The sequence below is a fragment of the Gopherus flavomarginatus genome, chromosome 9 (assembly GCF_025201925.1).
Source record: "Gopherus flavomarginatus isolate rGopFla2 chromosome 9, rGopFla2.mat.asm, whole genome shotgun sequence".
Lineage (NCBI taxonomy): Eukaryota > Metazoa > Chordata > Testudines > Testudinidae > Gopherus > Gopherus flavomarginatus.
Genome location: NC_066625.1, coordinates 24960253 through 24979850, shown reverse-complemented (window position 1 = coordinate 24979850; position 19598 = coordinate 24960253). Strand labels below are relative to the sequence as shown.

The following is a 19598-nucleotide window of genomic DNA, read 5'->3' as shown; positions in this document are numbered from 1 at the left end:
AAATCAGTAACATAGACTCATAGACTTTAAGGTCAGCTCTTATTCTTTTCAAATGGGCATCTTGAAGTCTGGTTTTCTTTTCTTTTTCACGTGCGGTAATTGTTCTTTCTGCTCTATCAGCAGAGCAAGAGTTATTTGCACTCAGAGTGTATTATATACAAGAGAGGGATTGCTGAATATCAAGTGGTTTCAAGGTTCTCTTCAAATATGTGGATGCCTATTTGAACTTATCATTCCATTTGGTGTAGAAATACTTGGTCAGTTATTATTTAATCATTTTCTAATTACAGAAATGAAGCCTTAACATTCCTGAAGTCTTTACTCAGGCCGTGCACCCAATTGACCTCAATGTGGGTTTTAAATGTGAGGGGGAGGGATAGCTCAGTGGTTTGAGCATTGGCCTGATAAACCCAGGGTTGCAAGTTCACTACTTGAAGGGGCCAATTAGGGAACTGGGGTAAAAATCTGTCGGGGGATTGGCCCTGCTTTGAGCAGGGGGTTGGACTAGATGACTTCCTGAAGTCCCTTCCAACCCTATGATTCTTTGAAAGAACTGAGTAAGAGTAATACGCAGGGTTAGTGTGTATGAGCTTGTCTCTGCTTAGTGGCTGGTTCCAGTGATGTTAAGGGCCTTTTATTTACTAAGGAGTTTATCTTATCATTCAGCTGATACAATCTCTGCTTCTGAGGCCCAATCCAAAATTCCCATTGACTTCAATGCCTGTTGGTCAGGGCCTTCATGATGAAGATTCTTTGTGGTCTGTACAAGAATGATATAAACACCTATAGGCAGAATGTCCTTAAATATGCCCATAGATTCATTATATATACCTTTACCCCTATATAACGCTGTCCTCTGGAGCCAAAAAATCTTACCGCATTATAGGTGAAACCGCATTATATCGAACTTGCTTTGCTCCACCAGAGTGCGCAGCCCCATTTCCCCCAGCCCCAGAGCACTGCTTTACTGTGTTATATCCGAATTCATGTTATATTGGGTTGTGTTATATCTGGGTAGAGGTGTATCTAAACAGACCTACAGTTTCTAGCCCATATGGATGGGCAAGGCATTTGGCTTATGATCCTACCATAGGTATTTCCCATTGAAATGATCCTGGTTGTAATTAAGAGTAGGTATTAACTACTAATGCAATCAATCTATCCTTTATCATTATTATTTATAATTAGTCCCCCCTTCCCTCTAAATAAAATATTGTCTCTTGTCCACTAACTTGCCGCGTTCAGTTTCAAGTTTCTACTGTTGTCATGGCTTCGGCAACAATTGTTGCATGAGCTTGTTTGATATCAATGTGTTAAAGCAAAATAGCCATGCCTAATTATTTCCCAAACTGAAAGCTCATTCCCTTCCTTGAACTTCCAGTGGAATATGGCATGGATCACTTGCAGGACTGGAGCCTAACTGTAGATTTTCATATATAAGACAGAATGAGGAACTATTGTCCCTTTCAGGCAGCCAGTCAGTAAAGGTTGTCTTGTTCTTTCAGCTTTTCTTTCTGATGACACCTACATTTTTAGAACATATTAAATAATTCATCCTAATTAACTATTGTATGTAGTTTTAAAATATATAATATGGTTCTCAGACTCTGAGTCACCAATTAAATGACATCATCTAGGATTTAACTCATTGATTCAATTACTGAAACTTGGACTTCAAAGCCATCAAAGTTTTGATTGTTTTCCCTTAATTCTTTTGAAAAGCTAATTCAGTCTGACTCATTAACTGCAGATGGCTGCAAATTTGGATAATGCCTTTAATCAAAGAAGCTTTAAGCACCTTTGATTAAAAGATTTTCACAGATGTCTATTTAACTTTTGAAGTTTATACACTGAGTTTCAATTAAAGAATGGGTTTAATTCTCAAACATTTAAACTTCCTTAAACTTTCTCAAACATGCAACAGGACTAGATTTTCCCTCTAAAATTATAGGGGATCTGAATGGTAATTGTTGTAGAGTACAGCATTTATGCTAATTCAGGGTCATTATAATAATTCCACAGCAACTGAAAAATCTGTGAACAAACAATTACATAAATGAAACAAATAAAGAGACAAGCATACTATATGGTAAACTAGGTAATTCAGCACATTAAAACACTGAGCTACTGAATTATCTAATTAAACATCATCCTGGAAGTGTACATTCATGAGTGGGAAACCAAACAAGGGCATATGTTATAATCTGACCTGACAAATCACAGCACCAGAATTAGGCTTGTAATCATTTTTTGTCAATTTTCTAAAGTTTGGAAGGGACAAGGTGTGAAGAAAGTATTATATATTCTCCTATTACTCAGCCCCTCACTAGACTCTCCTCCACCATGAGAAAGAAAGTGAGTATAGAGGTCTGCCCTATCCTACTATCTGTGACAGAGAATTAGTTTTATGTTGGCCAGAGCTAAGTGGGGGCTGCACCGATTTATACAAGCTGAAGTTCTAGCAAGATATTGTTTAGAATGGGAGCAATTATGCATGATTGCAACAAAAAGGAAATAACAATATAAATTAGTGTCCATGTCTATCAGTTTAATCTATTTTATATATTTATAGAGTGCAATTTGCACCACGGTATTGAATTGCTAGAGTTCGCTGTTAAATGTCGATTAATACAGGCAGAGACAATTACTACATCCAAATGCTAAGGGGATGTTATCAGTACTAGTATTATAAAATGATGAATTATCAATAAGCACTATGTAGCAGGTACCCAGCATGTCTAAGCTGAAGACTGAAACTGACAACAATCATCTATTTTTTGTGCCTATGTATAATGTTCCACATGGAAGTATGAATAAAATTGCATAAAGATAATAACAAATAAAATAGGTGAGAAACTTTTTATAAAACTTTGCATAATAAATATAAAATGTTTTGTTGCACTGTGTCAGGTTATCAGTGGGTAAATTATAGTTGCAATTTGTGTATATATTGTGTTGATCTCATGAGTAAAATGACAACATTATATTCAAATAAGGAAATGGTCTGTGAAGGGCACCATCATAAGTAAAATGAAAGGTATATATCATCTAAAATTGGGTATTCAGAATTGTTCACATTGGCCTTGATTCTGCAGTCCCAGCATGAATGGACATCTATTTCTATGGTTAACACATGCTGTCTCATGCACACCACATTATTTACCTCTGTAAGGTCATTTGAGGGATAGCTCTCCTGTATGTTTATCTAGGAAGCGCTACTAATTAAAAATATCTTGCATAACTACACAGACCTGTAGAACCCCAGATTCTTAGTTGATGTAACTCTACATAACCCCACTCATTTCAGTGGAAGTCTGTGCTGAGGACCTGGGTCTAAAATGCTAAGATTGCATCACCACATCAATTCAAAAAGGCAAATATCTAGTGTGCCCTGCTATTATAACATGATACACAGAAATATTACTACTGACGGTTATATTTACAAGACTAAGGTGATAGCTTTAGGAGATCAGAATTTCCTTTACATCCCATCTTGAAACATGAAGAAAAACTGAGGTTCATGCAGGGCATAAATGAAAGGCTTTAGCATCACAGAGGTCTCATCAGAGGAATAAATACCAGGGAGAGAGAGGAATTATTTAAGCTCAGTACCAATGTGAACACAAGAACAAATGGATATAAACAGGCTGTCAGGAAATTTAAAGTTGAAATTAGACAAAGGTTTCTAACCATCAGGGGAGTGAAGTTCTGGAACAGCCTTCCTAGGGGAGTAGTGGGGGCAAAAGACATATCCGGCTTCACATCTAAGCTTGATAAGTTTATGGAGGGGATGGTATAATGGGATAGCCTGATTGTGGCAATTAATTCATGTTTGACTACAAGCGATAAATATGCCCAATGGCCTATGATGGGACACTAGATAGAGTGGGATCTGAGTTACTACTGAAATTCTTTCCTGGGTGTTTGGCTGGTGAGTCTTGCCCACATGCTCAGGGTTTAGCTGATTGCCATATTTGGGGTTGGGAAGGAATTTTCCTCCAGGGCAGATTGGCAGAAGCCCTGGGGGGTTTTCGCCTTCCTCTGCAGTGTGAAACACGGGTCACTTGCTGGAAGATTCTCTGCCCCTTGAAGTCTTTAAACCATGATTTGAGGACTTCAGCGGCTCAGACACAGGTTTGATACAGGAGTGGGTGGGTGTGATTCTGTGGCCTGCATTGTGCAGGAGGTCAGACTAGATGATCATAATGGTTCCTTCTGACCTTAAAGTCTATGAGTCTATCTTTTCAGTCACACACACAGAATTTCTCTCTGCCTTGCTTATACTACATGACCATTTGGCAAGGTGAAAATACAAAGGTGTGGGTATGTGAGTTTATGTGAGAGAGACAGAAAGAGCTCCTACTGTGGTCCCTAGCATCTTTGATGGTAGAGTATTTTGACAAAGGAGGTTACTAGTTCCATATATAATGAGGGAGAGGAGCCCTTTACTGCTGATTCCTGCTTCTACCATATGTCTTCTGAAGGCTGTTGTAGCTGTCACTGCACCGTGACGACTGGAATTCTCCCACAGACTGGACACCATCAGCATGATTCCCTTCTCATTACAGATGCTGATGGTGCTTCTCTCTCTCATGCATGCGTGCACACACACACACAATAATGGAGATTCTGTTTTCTATTTTTCTCCTCCAAATATAATATTTTCATTTTTTACCCACCTCTTTAAAAGAGTTTTAGCAAATTTAGTACTGGTAAAAGGTGTTAGATTAGTAGCCCTGTATACCAGAATCCCCTATTTTTATTCTTTATTTGTATTTACCTCTGTATTGTCATTTGAGGAACAGCTTTCTTGTACACTGATCTAAGAAATATTGGTAATTAAAACAATCTTGAATAATTATACAAGTGTCTAGGTCTATAGAGATACATGAGGAGAGACAGACGCTGTCCCAGAGAATGTACAGTCCAACAGAGGAAGATGGACAATGTCTTTGAGGGGAAATAGCAGTACATAGAGGTGACTTGGGCAAGCTTGCACAGCAGGTGTATGGTCAAGCCAGCAATAGAATGCAGGGCTTCTGCTTTCCAGTTCAGTGTCCTATCCACTAGATGCAATTGTTTCCCTTCCAGTCAGTCACAGCCCAAGTACAGGCAACAGCACTGCTCAGCTCCCATCACCATCAAACATCAGCCAGCCCTCAACTCAACTGCTACATCTGAACTCCCCAAGGGCCTTGCAGACAGAGGGGCTATGCGCACTGTATCCTTACAGCTGAAAACTCCAGTAACTGTATCACCTGCTCTCACCACCTGCCAGTGTTCCTGTCTCTGGCAGACCTACATTTTGACAGACCTTTTCATATCTGCTCCACCTTCCTTTGCCTGTTGTCCTCCTGACAAACAAGATGGCTAAACACACCCCAGAGGCTTTGTGCTTGCTTACAGGCTTGTTAGTGCTTAAACAACCAGAGGTTGAAAAGGAGGCTCAGTTGCACATGAGGAGAGAACTGCCTGGGGCCTTGTTAATGCTTAAGTTTAGCAGTACCCTTGGAAGCCTCCTGTAGGGGAGAGAGAAAGCAGAGAACTTCACAATGACAGAAAGGAAGGTGCAAGCCACCGCCATGGACCAAAATGAACTGTAGGTTTCCAGTGGGCTCCACAGCTGCAGGAGGGAAAATCTGTTTCAGGAGTAAGCAAGGTCGATTGCAGAGGAGGAAGGTAATAGAAACTAAAAACAATGGTATCAAACTGTACACAGAATTTGGGAAGCTGTGCTGCAAAGCAAAAACTTGGCATATTAAAAGATTTGGAAAACATTGTAAAGCCATTATCAAAATCTAATACTTACTGAAGGATCACAATCCCCATGCACTTCTCGGAAGCTGAGATTTTGAAATGGTTTAACAAAACTTAGCAGACCATGTTTTTGCTCTGCACTGCAACCTCACAAGTTCTGCAACTGGAAGAATGATTTTTGTATTGACTTTAACAAACATTGTGACTGCCATGTACTTGTTTTCTGCTCTCGTTTCTAGTATATAGGACCAAGCACCATATATAGCAAGAGCCACTAGAGACAGTTGCCCATTACTGCCCTAACCCAGATCCATGTGACTGGGGGCCAGGGAATCAAATCCAGATTTCGCCAGCACTCCTGTGTATCGGACACTATTTTATACATGTCATGGGACTTTTCAATGATTCTGCATCATGAACATTCTCATCTTCATTTTGCATTTAATTAAAAAGAAAATTGATATGATAGATATAAGCCATTCCCACCGTTGGAAGCAGGTGCCCAACTTGATAGCCACAGCTTCCAGAAGTATGTCTGCACTTAAGTTTCTCTTATTTGGGACAGAGTCTGCCACTCTTACTCACCAGTGAACAACACTGTATTCAGTGAATGGTGCAATGAAATCTATGGGATGGCTTGTAGAGTTAGCTAACCTCAGTGTGAATAGATGTGGCAAAATCAGTCAGCTGCAAAGAAAAAGTCATTTTTGACCTTGAAGAGCATACCCTGAAAAGCCCGAATTGTAGATGCACCAGCCTTTAAATAAGGCTTCTTAGAAGTCACTGTTAGAATGGCAAACTCTAGCACCCAGCATTGCTAATTGACTCCAGTGTGTGTGGGACTTTCCTTGCTTGTTTTGTGCCTAGGTGCAGTGTAGTGCACACATTGTATGAGTCGTGTCATATTCTTTCCCAGTTTAAACTTCTGTGAGCACTATAGTCATGAAAGCTGCTAAGTCCATGGGAGTTTTGCTATTGATGTCAATGGGAGCAGGGATCTTCCTAAAGTGTAATTGAAAAAATGATTGTCATGCACTGAAGTGTAGTAAAGTAGTGAAGTCAGACAAATTAGTATTATCAGAAAGTCTGTGAGCGCAGGTGAAATGGGCAACTTAAGAATCATGACATGCCCCTGTGATGATTCAATTTACAAGACAAATCTTTGCCTTCGCAGTAATGCAAATGATTTGTTCCTCACCCACAAATCTTCATGATAAATTTTGTCATTTTCTGTGGAAGGCACACAGCTGTTCAAAAGACATCTTTTTTGAATCGCACACAATGTTTAAAATTTTGCAATTGTTTCCCTTTACCAGCAGGGCCAGTGACCCTGTTGCAGTACAGTGATATGTTTTTTAGCATGACATAGGGGACATTCCATTTGCCGGTAATCCAGAAACAAGCACACTTACTCTATTTGCCGTACCGTGAGCCCAAAGGATGCCTGCTTCATTCTCTGTGACACCTGTTAACCACCTCATTGCTGTGAAACCTTCTATACTCACTCCTGGAAGGTATTCCAAAATAGTGACACTCTGTGAAATTTTCCTCTGTGCAGAGGACCAGCGCAAGACTGATGCACCATGTAAATCCCACTTAAACTCTGTTTTGAGGGGATAAGTGAGATTAAAGTGGTACATAGACCTTGTGTTTGCCTTCTGCACAGGGGTGAGTTCCCTCCACTGTATGCGCAAAACTGCATGGAGAGTTATGTGTTTTAGTGGTGTGAGCACAGGGATTGAACGTGATGAATGCCCTGGTTCTACTACTGACACACTCTGTAATTTTGGACAAGTTACTCACTCAGATGCTCTGAGTCACTTTCTTCATCATGCAATGGGAATATGACTATTATGATTCATTGTTATGTGTAGTGAGGGCCAATCAAAGAGCCCCAATTATGACCCTGGACCCTGTTATGCTAGGTGCTGTACAAACACAGAATAAAATGACATTTGCTGCCCCGAAGAGTTTACAATCTAAGTATAAGACAAGAGACAGCAGAGAGGCAGGTAGGAGTGCACCAGGAAACACCGAGACAATAGAGTATAGCATGTATTATTAACCTCCCTCATAGCAGTGGTATGATAAGAAAGCTTTATAAAGCCCTAATCATTCCAGACCTCTATGTGACTGGCTCCCCATATGAGGGCAGCCCCACTGATTTCAAACAGATGGGCTTTGCCGCAGGCAATACTACAAATGAACTGATTTAAATATGCTCTCCCCACACACAATTATTTTTGTGTGATTATTGGATACATATTCAGAGACACTTGAACTGCTTCCAGACTGTTTGACAGGCTTTCGGAAAATGTTCTCACTTATTGCTGGAGTCAGTTTACCATATCATCTGACTTCATTTCCCAGCTTATAAAACACAGTCTTTTTATCCTTCACTGATCTGTCTTTTGTCAAGTCCAGCTTTGTATGGTCTCACACTTCTCTTTACATTTCTAGTAGCCTCCTTTGCACCTCTTAACACCCATCTCTATAGCCAGAAAAATCTTAATTTCCTGTTTTCTCTAACCTTGTATAATATACTGATATTATCATTAACAGGCAAGAGGAAGACCTAAGTTCAGTAAACAGAGCTCAGATGTCTCTAGGTATGGGTAAGCAAATGTCATAAAATATAGGCCACATATAATGAAATTGATAAAGGCAGATTGAAATACTTCTGTAAAAGCAGTATATGTATATAATCTAATCCATCAGAGATTACTTACTGGGTAAACAAATTCTTGAACACTATGGCTTAGATTCTTGGTTGGTGTAAACTAGTATAGCTCCATTGATTTCACTGGAACTGGGCTGATTTCCCCTAGCCATGGCCCCATGACTTTTTATCAACAACGTATTATGCTATTTGCCCTTTTCTGCCTCATTCCTTTTCTTTCAAAGTCTATTTATTTATGGGTTTGGGGTTTATTTCTTCAACATCCCTGTTCCTAATTTTACATAACTGCCGATTTTTCTTGAGCAGCAATCCGGGACTGTTCAGACAGTAAGGAATTTAGTAGTCAACCTGAGAGCACATGGAAGTGCCAGCCCATAATTTTGTTTGTACATTCAGTATGGTACTTTGGTACATACCTATCCTTAAGCACCTGAATTGCCCGATTAATGTCAATGGGTTTACTGATATACTTAAAGTTAGGCATGTCCTTATATACCTGGTTGAAAAGGAATCTCTACCTGTGGCTCAAATCCTTCCAAATTAATAAGAAGGTCAGATAACACTAGATAATATGTAGTGCTGCCATAAGTGCAGGGGACTGGACTAGATGACCTCTCAAGGTCCCTTCCTGTCCTACGATTCTATGAGTCTATAAAGTAAGTGTAATAGTAACAAGTGGTAATTAAATAAAAGGGAGATTCTCCTTCTGCATACAGACACCTCTTGCTGATAATAAATGTCAATGCAGCTGCAAGACAGACTGTGAATCAAATAAATATTCAGCTAGAGAAACAAATTAGGAACAAGCAGTTCCAGATTTAACCAAGCATGCAAAGAATTTAGAGATTTCCATAGTCCTTTGAGCATATCCCCAAGAGTATCTAAATGCTCCCCAAGGTTAATTCAAGAATAAAAAAGGATCTATAATCATTGTGATTTCATGAATATTTCCATTAGATAAAGTTAATGGGATTTGTAAACTACTGTTTGGTTAATCATTAGCTATTTGCTTGGGAAAATGATGCAAAATCCTGTTTATTAATGCATCAGTACATCAATGGGAACCAATAACAGAAAATATTCCCTTTTTGGAATGTCCGTGGGTATTTTTTCATGGACTAGGCCATTTGATTAAGTATCCTAATATCAGCCCTTCCAAGGGCCTGATCCAAACCCATTAAAATCAGTGGAAGGACTCCCACTAATTCCTACAGGTTTGAGATCAGACCTAATCTGGCAGCACTCATGTTTTGAAAATTTCCATTAGTTAAACAATTAAAGTTGGTGATATTTAAAGGAGTAAACTGTGTACAGCGACATAGGTATGGAACCAGCACAGGACCTAATGCAGGGAAGTCCCCAGTTGAAGCTATTGTGCACTGTCATGGGAACTTTACTTTTGCTCTTTCTTATTCTGTCCCTCCCATCACTCCTGAAACTAAAATACAAGACTTTCAGAATGACAATATATAGTTGCTCTTTGTTTGTGTAGATCATCAGATTGTACTAAAGCCAATTTAGGATTCTTTATTTTAAATGGCATGAGCTGCTGGTAGGGATTTCCTTTTTAAATCCCTAGTGGCTGCTCTAACTTCTGCTGGGGAAGAGCAGACACTTAACTAAGCCCAAGATTAAAGAGAGACAGAAGGGGTGTCCCTTCCCCACTCCTGGCTGTAGCACCTGAAAGCCACAGCTCAAAATTTGCACTCTCATTGGGATCACACTGCCGTAACAGAATAGAAAACTAAGCCTCGTGTGGTATATAGTCTCCACCCTCAGGGCCGCCCAGAGGGGAGGGGGGCTAAGAGGGGCAATTTGCCCCGGGCCCCACAGGGGCCCTCATGAGAGTTTTTCTGGGCCTCTGGAGCGGGGTCCTTCACTTGCTCCGTAGGCCCCAGAAAACTCTCACCGGGCCCAGGGCCCTGGAGCTTCTTCCGCTCCGGGTCGTCCTCAGCAATTCGGTGGCGGGGGGTCCTTCTGCTCCAGGACTCGCCGCCGAAGTGCCCCAAAGACCCGCAGCGGTGGGGGGTCCTTCTGGCACTTCGGCAGTGGGTCCCGAGGTGGGTCTTCGGCGGCAGGGGGTCCTTCCGCCCCGGGAGCCGCCGCCGAAGTGTCGGGTCTTCAGCAGCAATTCAGCGGTGGGGGCCCCCCCACCGCCAAAGATCCCAGACCCCCTTAATCCTCTGGACAGCCCTGTCCACCCTAAGGCCACGCTTTTGATTTTGCTTTTTAGTATCACTGTATATTTTTATATTGATAATTAATAAAACCAATAGAAAACTTTTTAAATGTGTAAAAATGTAATTTTTGCTGTTTCTCAAAATACATTTCCCAGCTTTATCAGTATATATTTGTCACTTTATATATGAGTTCACTGGTTGATTGCTGCTTTTCATGGCGTTGCTTCTCTCTAATACCATATTTATTTATAAATTACTCTAAGTCCTTTAAGTTCACTCATATAATAATACCAGCATGAAGCTGATTTATGTTTTAACTGTTAATTTCACTTTAACCAATTGACTAAGAGGTTTCTCTTCATGTGTATTTTAGTGGAAGTCACAGAATTTTATGTCTACTGAATAAGAATAATTTTCAGATGCATGACATTGCCAGATGATATGATGGAACCGAAGTATGAACTGTTAAAATGAATAAACATCTAATATGCTGATTAGAAAATTACACTGTAGCTGCTTCATTTGATGCTGTTTTGCTGCTTTATCTGATGCCATTTTGGCGATGGGATGGGAGGAGAAAAGCAGAGCTCTGAGCTTCTCAGTTTAGGAAGTGGAAGTAAAATAATAGAAATCTAATGATGGAATATTGAAGGATCTCAAAGTCCTTTGCAAATGTTAATTATTGATACAATGCCCCTGTAAAGTAGTAGTGGCAAATACTATCACATCCATTTTACAGATGTGACATCAACACACAGAAAGATTAAGGGACAAGTTCTGCCTGCAGGTACAGTCCTGGTCAAAAAGGGATGATGCCACCAAGAAAATCCTCTGAATCAGTATTCCCTCCCTACTTTCCTCTTGGTCTGGGAAAAGGGGTAGCTGTCTAACACATTTCTGATGCCTCACTGCCCACTGGCACTGAGTAGCCCATCTCTCCTACATAGGCGTGTGGCCCAAGTCACAGCCTAGCCCCAAGTGACTTGTTAAAGCTGGCACTGGCTCATTGTGCAGAGAGGTGCTTTCCCTTTACTCTTTCCTCTAGAGAACATTCTCTCTGAAATACATGTATATCTATCCCCAGAGTTTCTTCCTGATGTTAATTGGATTTATTCTCATTAATGTATTTCCCTGATTCTAATTAACTAAAAATTACAAACCACTGAAGTGCTACATGCCAATCAAGGTAATTGCTGATGCTGTTGAAAGAGCCAGGAATCTTAGCTCTATGCCTAAGAAATTATTCTAGTCAGAGGGTGACTCAGGCAGAGAGAACCAAGTGTATTGGTGATATGCACAGCTTCTAAAGAACTGCACTGCAGCTAACAACAAGAATTTCTTTTAGATCTTACTACCTTATAAGGGGGGCACATCATCACCTTAGGAGAAGGGAAGCTAACGAGATCTTTGGGCTCAGTCTGCATTAACCAGACACACCTTCAAGGCATGCTCTGCCTAGAAAGAGGAAGTTTAGAAAGGGAAAGTCTACCACAGGAAGGAGTGGTAACTAGGAGAAGACTGCTGTGCCTTGGAGACAGATGGCTACAGGGATATCTCAGCAAAGAGGAAGACAGTCGGAGACTCTGCTGCCCCTGAGACTGTATGGACCAGGTACAGAGTGGGGTAACCAAAAAGAGGGGGACTGAAGAAGGACCCTAACCCTCTAGGACACTAGAGCCTGCAGATAGATTGATCCCCAAAGGGGTGACTGAGAGACTGACCACTTTTGTCTTTTTTTTCTTTATACTCTGCTTCTCCCTGTCCCTGGGGAGGGAGAGGGAAAGAACTGTGTTTGTTTTTTGAAGAATCTTTAGTATGCTACAAGCAGGGGAAAGACTCTGTAAGTGTCAGAGAGGAGAAGCGACCCAAATTGTGGTCTAGTGGGGACTACAAGGAGTTCCTACCAACCATGTACCCACGTTTAGTTAAACAAAACGTGTAAATATCTGAAATGACTATCTAGTGACCTCATACTACATTACATTTCCTCAACATTTTGAAATACAGCAGATGTGGGGGCTACTGAAGCAAATCTTTGGTTCAAGGCATTGGTATCTTATAGGTGTATCTCAAAGTCCTGGTGGCTCCTCATAATAATGAATAGAGATGGTGTTCAGTCTGGTACTGGAGTCTTCAACTGCCTTCATTTTAGGAGCTTTCATTATCCAAGTGGAGAATATATCTGACATGCTCATAAGGCCATCAGTCCACAAAGCAACACATGCACTGGTTCTGATCTTTGACCTATGGGCAGATAGCAACTGCATAGTGACATAGAATCTATCCTTATCTATATATCATTTCCTTTAGGTACAGACCAACTGGGATGTGAGACAACTGTGTTGGGCTTAGAGACTCAGTGAGTTTCAGAGGAGCCTAGTGGAGATGCAAGGAAAATGTGTTACAGACTAGTGACCACTCTTAATAACTGCTCTGCTACTTTTCCATATTTGCACCGGTCTTTCAGGGGAGGAAGTAGTTCGAAAGGGATAGAATAATTTGTCCAGTCCTGAATGAATGGCAGAGACTGCTAGCAAGGACACAATTTATTATTGCCAACAATGGCACTTTCTATAATGTAGGACATCTATTTAAGGGAACTGGACTTAGATTACCAATCATTCTCTGTAGACAACCAAGCAGTTAGCAGATGACAATGACTGTAGGGAACTTCAGCTACTAATGGTGGTAGGATCCGCACTGGTAGCAACCCTGGTCCACACTACAGGGTTAGGTTGAATTTAGACGTGTTAGGTTGATTTAAAAATGACTGCGTCCACACAACCAACCCTGTTCTGTCGACCTAAAGGGCTTTTAAAATCGATTTCTGTACTCCTCTGCGATGAGGGAAGTAGCGCTAAAATCGACCTTGCTGGGTCAAATTTGCGGTAGTGCAGATGCAAATCAATGGTATTGGTCTCTGGGAGCTATCCTAGAGTGCTCCATTGTGACCACTCTGGACAGCACTTTGAACTCCGATGCGCTAACCAGGTACATAGGAAAAACCCCGGGGAACTTTTGAATTTAATTTCCTGTTTGGTCAGAGTGGCGAACTCAGCAGAACAGGTGACCATGCAGTTGCCCCAGAATAGTAGAGCATAGACTGTTTCTATGCTTCCCCTATCATCTCTGTCCTGAGGTTATTGCAGATTAGAAGGCGAAAAAAAATGCACTTGTGATGACATGTTTTCCAAGCTCATGCAGTCCTCTCGCACTGATAAGGCACAGCTTAATGCATGGGGGCATTCAGTGGCAGAGACCAGGAAAGAATTAAGTGAGCATGAAGAGTAGAGTCAGGACGCAATGCTGAGGCTAATGGGGGAGCAAACGGACATGATGAAGCATCTGTTGGAGCTGCAGGAAAGCCAACAAAAGCACAGACCCATGTTGCATCCACTGTATAACCGCCTATCCTCCTCCCTATGTTCTATAGCCTCCTCACCCAGACGCCCAAGAACGCAGGCAGAGGGGTTGGGAGGGAGGTTCCTGGTACCCAGCCACTCCACTCCAGAGGATGTCCCAAGCAACGAAAGGCTGTCATTCAAAGAGTTTGATTTTTAGTGTGGCTACAATAAGCAATGTGGCCTTAGCCTCCCCTCCTCCCCTACCCCACCCAGGCTACCTTGTCCGTTATCACATTTTTTTACTTAATAAAGAGAGAATGCATGGTTTCAAAACAATAGTTACTTTATTTCTAAGGGGGGAGGGTGGTTGGCTTACAGGGAATTAAAATCAATAAAGGGGGTGAGTTTGCATTAAGGAGAAACAGACACAACTGTCACACCAAAGCCTAGCCAGTCATGAAACTGGTTTTCAAAGCTTCTCTGATGCGCAGCGTGCCTTGCTGTGCTCTTCTAATTGCCCTGGTGTCTGGCTGCTCAAAATCAGATGCCAGGCAATTTGCCTCAACCTCCCACCCTGCCATAAAAGTCTCCCCATTACTCTCACAGGTAGTATGGAGCACACAGCAAGCAGCAATAACAATGGGAATGTTGGTTGCACCTGTCTGTTACAGCTGTCCCCCTGCTGCATTCCTTTTTCCCCTCTCCTTTCTGTTTGTCCTGTGTGGCCGCCCCTCCTGGCCATTGTGCTAACTAAAGTCACAGCCCTATTCATAGGAATGGCTTGTACAGACTAACTGAAGCCATTGCTCTGCCTAGGGAAAGGGGCTTCTTGCTTCTTTGTTTGTCTCCTTTGTTCAGACCCGGGCTTAGTGTGGGGGGCGCTGCCCAGAAATGCAAGACCTGAAGTGGCCAACTAATTAAGCATATGAGTCATACCTGTGGCTCAGAACATGCCCAGGCATGCCTATGCTTACCTGCAGCCTTTCCCTGCCTTCTCTCCTCCCCTGTATCAAGAGGAGCCAATCAAAATACTGGTGGGAAACTGCCTGAGTTTGCCTTTAAAGCTGGACATTTTCTGATCAGACGTCGGAGAAGATCCTTGCTTTGCCACCTGGTCTGATCAGCTAGGGGTTTTTGGGGGGCCCTCTCCTTGCTCTCGTTTGTTTTTGAGCGTACTCCCATTTTTAAACTCCCCTTCCACGAACAACGAATTTGTGCCTGGAGATCTCCTGATTATTGTAAGCGAATCGAGTCCTCTCTCCATCCTCCGATGCTACTGCTGTTCCTGCCTCTGTGCTTGCTGCTGTCCTGGGGATTGGTAAGAACTCCCTCTTGCAGACTCCCCCTGTCCTAGCTGCTGGCCTTGTTTCCCCAGCAGACAGACCCAAGCTAACTCCTTGGTCTGTATCTGTAATCTGTTTCTTGCTCCGCAGCGCCTTTGCTGCTAAAAATAAGCCTGTGCCGCTGCTAAGCTGTGCCTTCCTGGACTGTATCCTGGGCCGGCGGCTTGCAGCCACCCCAGTGCTGCAGCTACCACTCGCCCCCCCCCGGGGGCTGTACCCTGGGCACACACCACTCTGCCCTCTGGAACTGCTCCCCCTCCCGATCAAAGAATCGGCATAGTGTAAGGTGCACCTATTAGAATCAGGTTCTTAGTCTAGATAAGTTGTAATTTCATTTTGCATAGCTGTGGTTAAGTTAGGTTTAAAGAATTGTTTGTATTGTGCTCTGTAAGTTAGGTTTAAAAAAGAATTGTTGCATTGCGTTCTGTTACTTGCTAATTTGTGTAGTCTTGGTTAAGTTAGATCATAAATAAGATTTTGCTGTGTTCTGTATAATTGTGGTTAAGTTTGTCTTCCCGCTGCCCTAACCCCCTCCCCTGAGCTTGCCCGTGTCTCCCCCTGAGCTCCCCAGTCACTCATTGCAGTCTCTCTGCTGTTTAAACTTGCAGCCTGTCTGCTCTCTGTGTCTCCCTGAGTTTAAATCTTCCTCCGCTGCACCTCTGGCTTTGGTCTCTGCTCCACCACGTGCTCTTCTTCCCTCATCTCCCAACCTCTTTCCTCTACCACTGCCTTTCTCTCTCTCTCTCTTTCTCTTTTAATACCTTCCCCCACGTGTTCACCCTGCTCGTACTGCTGCCAAACCTCAATTGTATTACTGAAGTCTAGCATAAAACCCCATTGGTTACCCTTTTTCTCTCTGACAAACCTCACATTTTACATTTACACCACTGTGACACATTTTTATCTAGAGTTGTTGGTTATTTAACACATTTTGCCCATAACTGTTAGTTGGTTATATGCTGCTGTGACAAACCCTTTACATAGAAATTGTTAGCTACTTGTTACATTTATACTTCAGTGTTAATCGGTTACCAACTGTATTGTACCCCACTGTATTGTACCCCACTATTGAAACCCCCTATACTATTTACTAAAAGAAACCCCTCCCCAATTGTCTACCTTAACAAACCCCATACCCCTCACTATTGAATTTTCCCTGTTTTTGCATTTTCTTAATAAAGTTTATTTTGCACCCCACAAGTGCAGTAGTTGTCCCCCAAAATCCCCTACCTGCTGGCAGAGTCAGCACCTAGGTCTGACCTAGTCAGCAAACAGTGCCAGCGAGCTTTTAAATGTCCAAAGGCACATTCTACCACCGTTCTGCACTTGCTCAGCCTATAGTTGAACTTCTCCTTATTACTGTCCAGGCTTCATGAGCCATGGGAGCAAGGGGTAGGCTGGGGAAGTGCAACCGTGCGATTCTGCTGGCTGGGAGAGCAGCCTGAGGCAGAAGCCTCTAGCTCAGATGACATTCCAGGCAGGATTGAATCTCCATGAGATAAAACTTAAAGAAGAGAATGACCTGAAGTCTCTGGCTCCCATTTGGTGCTCTAAGAGGAGGATGGCCATGTCCAGGCACCCCTGATGGACCTCGCTGAGGAGGATTCCAAGGAGTCCTCCCAGAGCAGCAGTACCATGTCTGCCAGCAGCATCCAGAAGGACCAGACCAGATTCCCCAAGCTCATCGGGAGCAGGAGAGCAGAGGGGAAGTGGTGGAATATCAGAATGGGAAAGATTTTGGAATTGGGGAGCTCATGTGGGGGAAGATCAAAGGCTTCTCTTGGTGGCTTGCAATCATCGTGTCCTACAGAGTCATGTCCAAATGTCAGGCAATCTCCAGAATGCACTGGATGCAATGGTTTGGGGATAGGAAGGTCTCCGAGGTTTCAGCAGACAAGCTGGTGGGTCTGATGGCTTTTAGGAGCATTTCAACCACTTCATGTTTAATAAGCTGGTCTCCTATCGACGACCCATACACCATGCCCTGGAGGTTGCTAGGAGCTGGGCAGAGAAGACGTTCCCAGAACCCCCAGCCAAGCAGCTACAGACTAACTTCTGCAACAACAGCAAGGAGCAGTGGAGGAGGACCAGAGCAGAGAACAAATGGTTTCTGAAGTCACAAACAACAATAGGAGCCTTGAAGACAGTTGTTTATCATGCGGGAGAAAAAACCCAGCCACATTCCACCTGTTGTTTGAAGGGAACCTTTGCCAGATTTCAGGGATTGATTCCTGGAGCTCTTCTACATGTACGACAAGGATGGGTTCCAGTCCTAAGGAAAGGAACTGGTGCTGTATAGCAATGCCAGCTGCTGCAGGTGCTTCTGTGTCGAATGCTTGGAGGTCTGGTAGGGCAAGATACCTCAGCCAACGCAAAAGAGCAAGAGCTCTGGAGCTGTTTGTTACATGTGTCAACCACAGAAGTGCTATGGGGTGTTACAGCACTGACTGGACTGGAATGTACAGCTGCAAGACTTCTACACCAGCAACAAAGGACAGGAATATGATGCACCTAAAATCTAAAAAGGCCTGCACATTTCCCAGAGTCACTACCCTTGATAACAGAATGTCAATGATTGCACTGGCTGCTTGGATCACAGCAGCTCCCACAGTAGACTTGCCTACAACAACAGCTCTGATGGTGAGCTAAGCTGGCTCCATGCTTGCCATGGTATGGAGTCTGCCCGGGTAACCCAGGAAAAAAGGCACAAAATGATTGTCTGCCATTGCTTTCATGAAGGGAGGGGCGACTGACGACATATACCCAAAACCACCTGCGGCAATGTTTTTGCTCCATCAGGAACTAGGAGCTTAACCTAGAATTCCAATCAGGGCCAACTTCAGGCACCAACTTACCAAGCAGGTGCTTGGGGTGGCAACTCCGTAGCGGGGTGGCACTTTAAGGTATTCGGCGGCAATTCAGCAGGTGGTCTCTCACTCCCGCTTGGAGCGAAGGACCTCCCACTGAATTGCCACAGATGGTGATCGCAGCTTTTTTTTTTTTTTTTTTTTTTTAGCTGCTTGGAGCGGCAAAACCCCTGGAGCCAGCCCTGATTCCAATGGGCAGCGGTGACTGCAAGAACTGTGGGATAGCTACCCATAGTGCACCGCTCTGTAAGTTGATGCTAGCCATGGTAGTGAGGACGCACTCCACCAACTTAATGGCTTAGTAGGGACATATGCAATCGACTGTATAAAATTGACTTCTAAAAATTGACTTCTTTAAAATTGACCTAATTTTGTAGTATAAACATACCCTTACATGTGAAAGGCTCCATATACCACTGCCACTCTTCAGAGCCAGCCAGTCTACTGGGGATTTTTTTCTCTTTCTGAGTTGGGTATCAATTCCACATTGTTACATAACTCCTATTGGCATAATAAGATTCATTTGCTTACCTCATGAGGAGGGTGGACCTTTAAACAAGCAGATTTAAAACAAAACTCTTGGGAAAAGGAAGAAGATGGGTTTTGCAAATGAATTTCCTTTTAACCAGTTTTCAGATTGACCAAAGGAAAGATTAAAAAAAAAATCTTCTTCCATAGCATGGAGAAGTATATTTTATTGTTAACATAAAACTTTACTGAAGCCAAACATTCTATGTTTTGTAAATATCTATGGAGATTTTCTTGCCAATGATGAACATGCTGATATTCAACATGCTTTTGATCAGGCTGATGTTCTGTAAGGAAGAGTAAGGAAATTACTCCAATGTTTTCTGCTCTGTGGAGCGGAAGTATGGCTCGATGCTTAAGGACTAGCTGGAGATCTTGGTTCAATTCCCTGCTCTGCCTCAAAGTTTCCTGTGTGATCTCAGGCAAGTTACTCAGGCCCAGATCCTCCTTGATTTCAGCAGGAGTTAGACACCTCGGTTCCTTTGAGGATGTGGCCTTAGCTCCTCTCTGTCTCAGTTCCCTATTGGTAAAATGGGGATAATGGCACTCACAGGAGTGTTTGAGGATAACTACATCAAAAATTGTGAGGTGCCCAGACACTAAAATGATGGGGTCCATATAAAGACCTAAAATAAATAGAGTTACAAATTAGCTTGCAGGATTGAACTTTATAGTCATTAAGATGAAGTCTAAGGCTTTGTCTACACAAGGATGTTGCAGGGATTTAACTAAACTGATGGTGTTAGATCAGTGCGGGGGGCACTGTGTGGACATTCATTTTGTTTCAGTAATAGTGCTTGTAAAGAGTGACTTGCCCCGTGGGTTGTACAGCCTGGGGCTAAACTAGCCTGGATTATAGGATGAGCCACACCTGGGTTGGATCAGGTGATCCCAGGATA

At 42.7% G+C, this 19598-nt stretch overlaps 1 pseudogene; it reads left to right on the top strand.

The window, feature by feature from the left end:
- The window catches only part of LOC127058525 (DNA (cytosine-5)-methyltransferase 3B-like), a 41234-nt pseudogene extending 23408 nt beyond the window's left edge, over positions 1-17826 (top strand).
- Positions 17827-19598: the final 1772 nt, after the last annotated feature.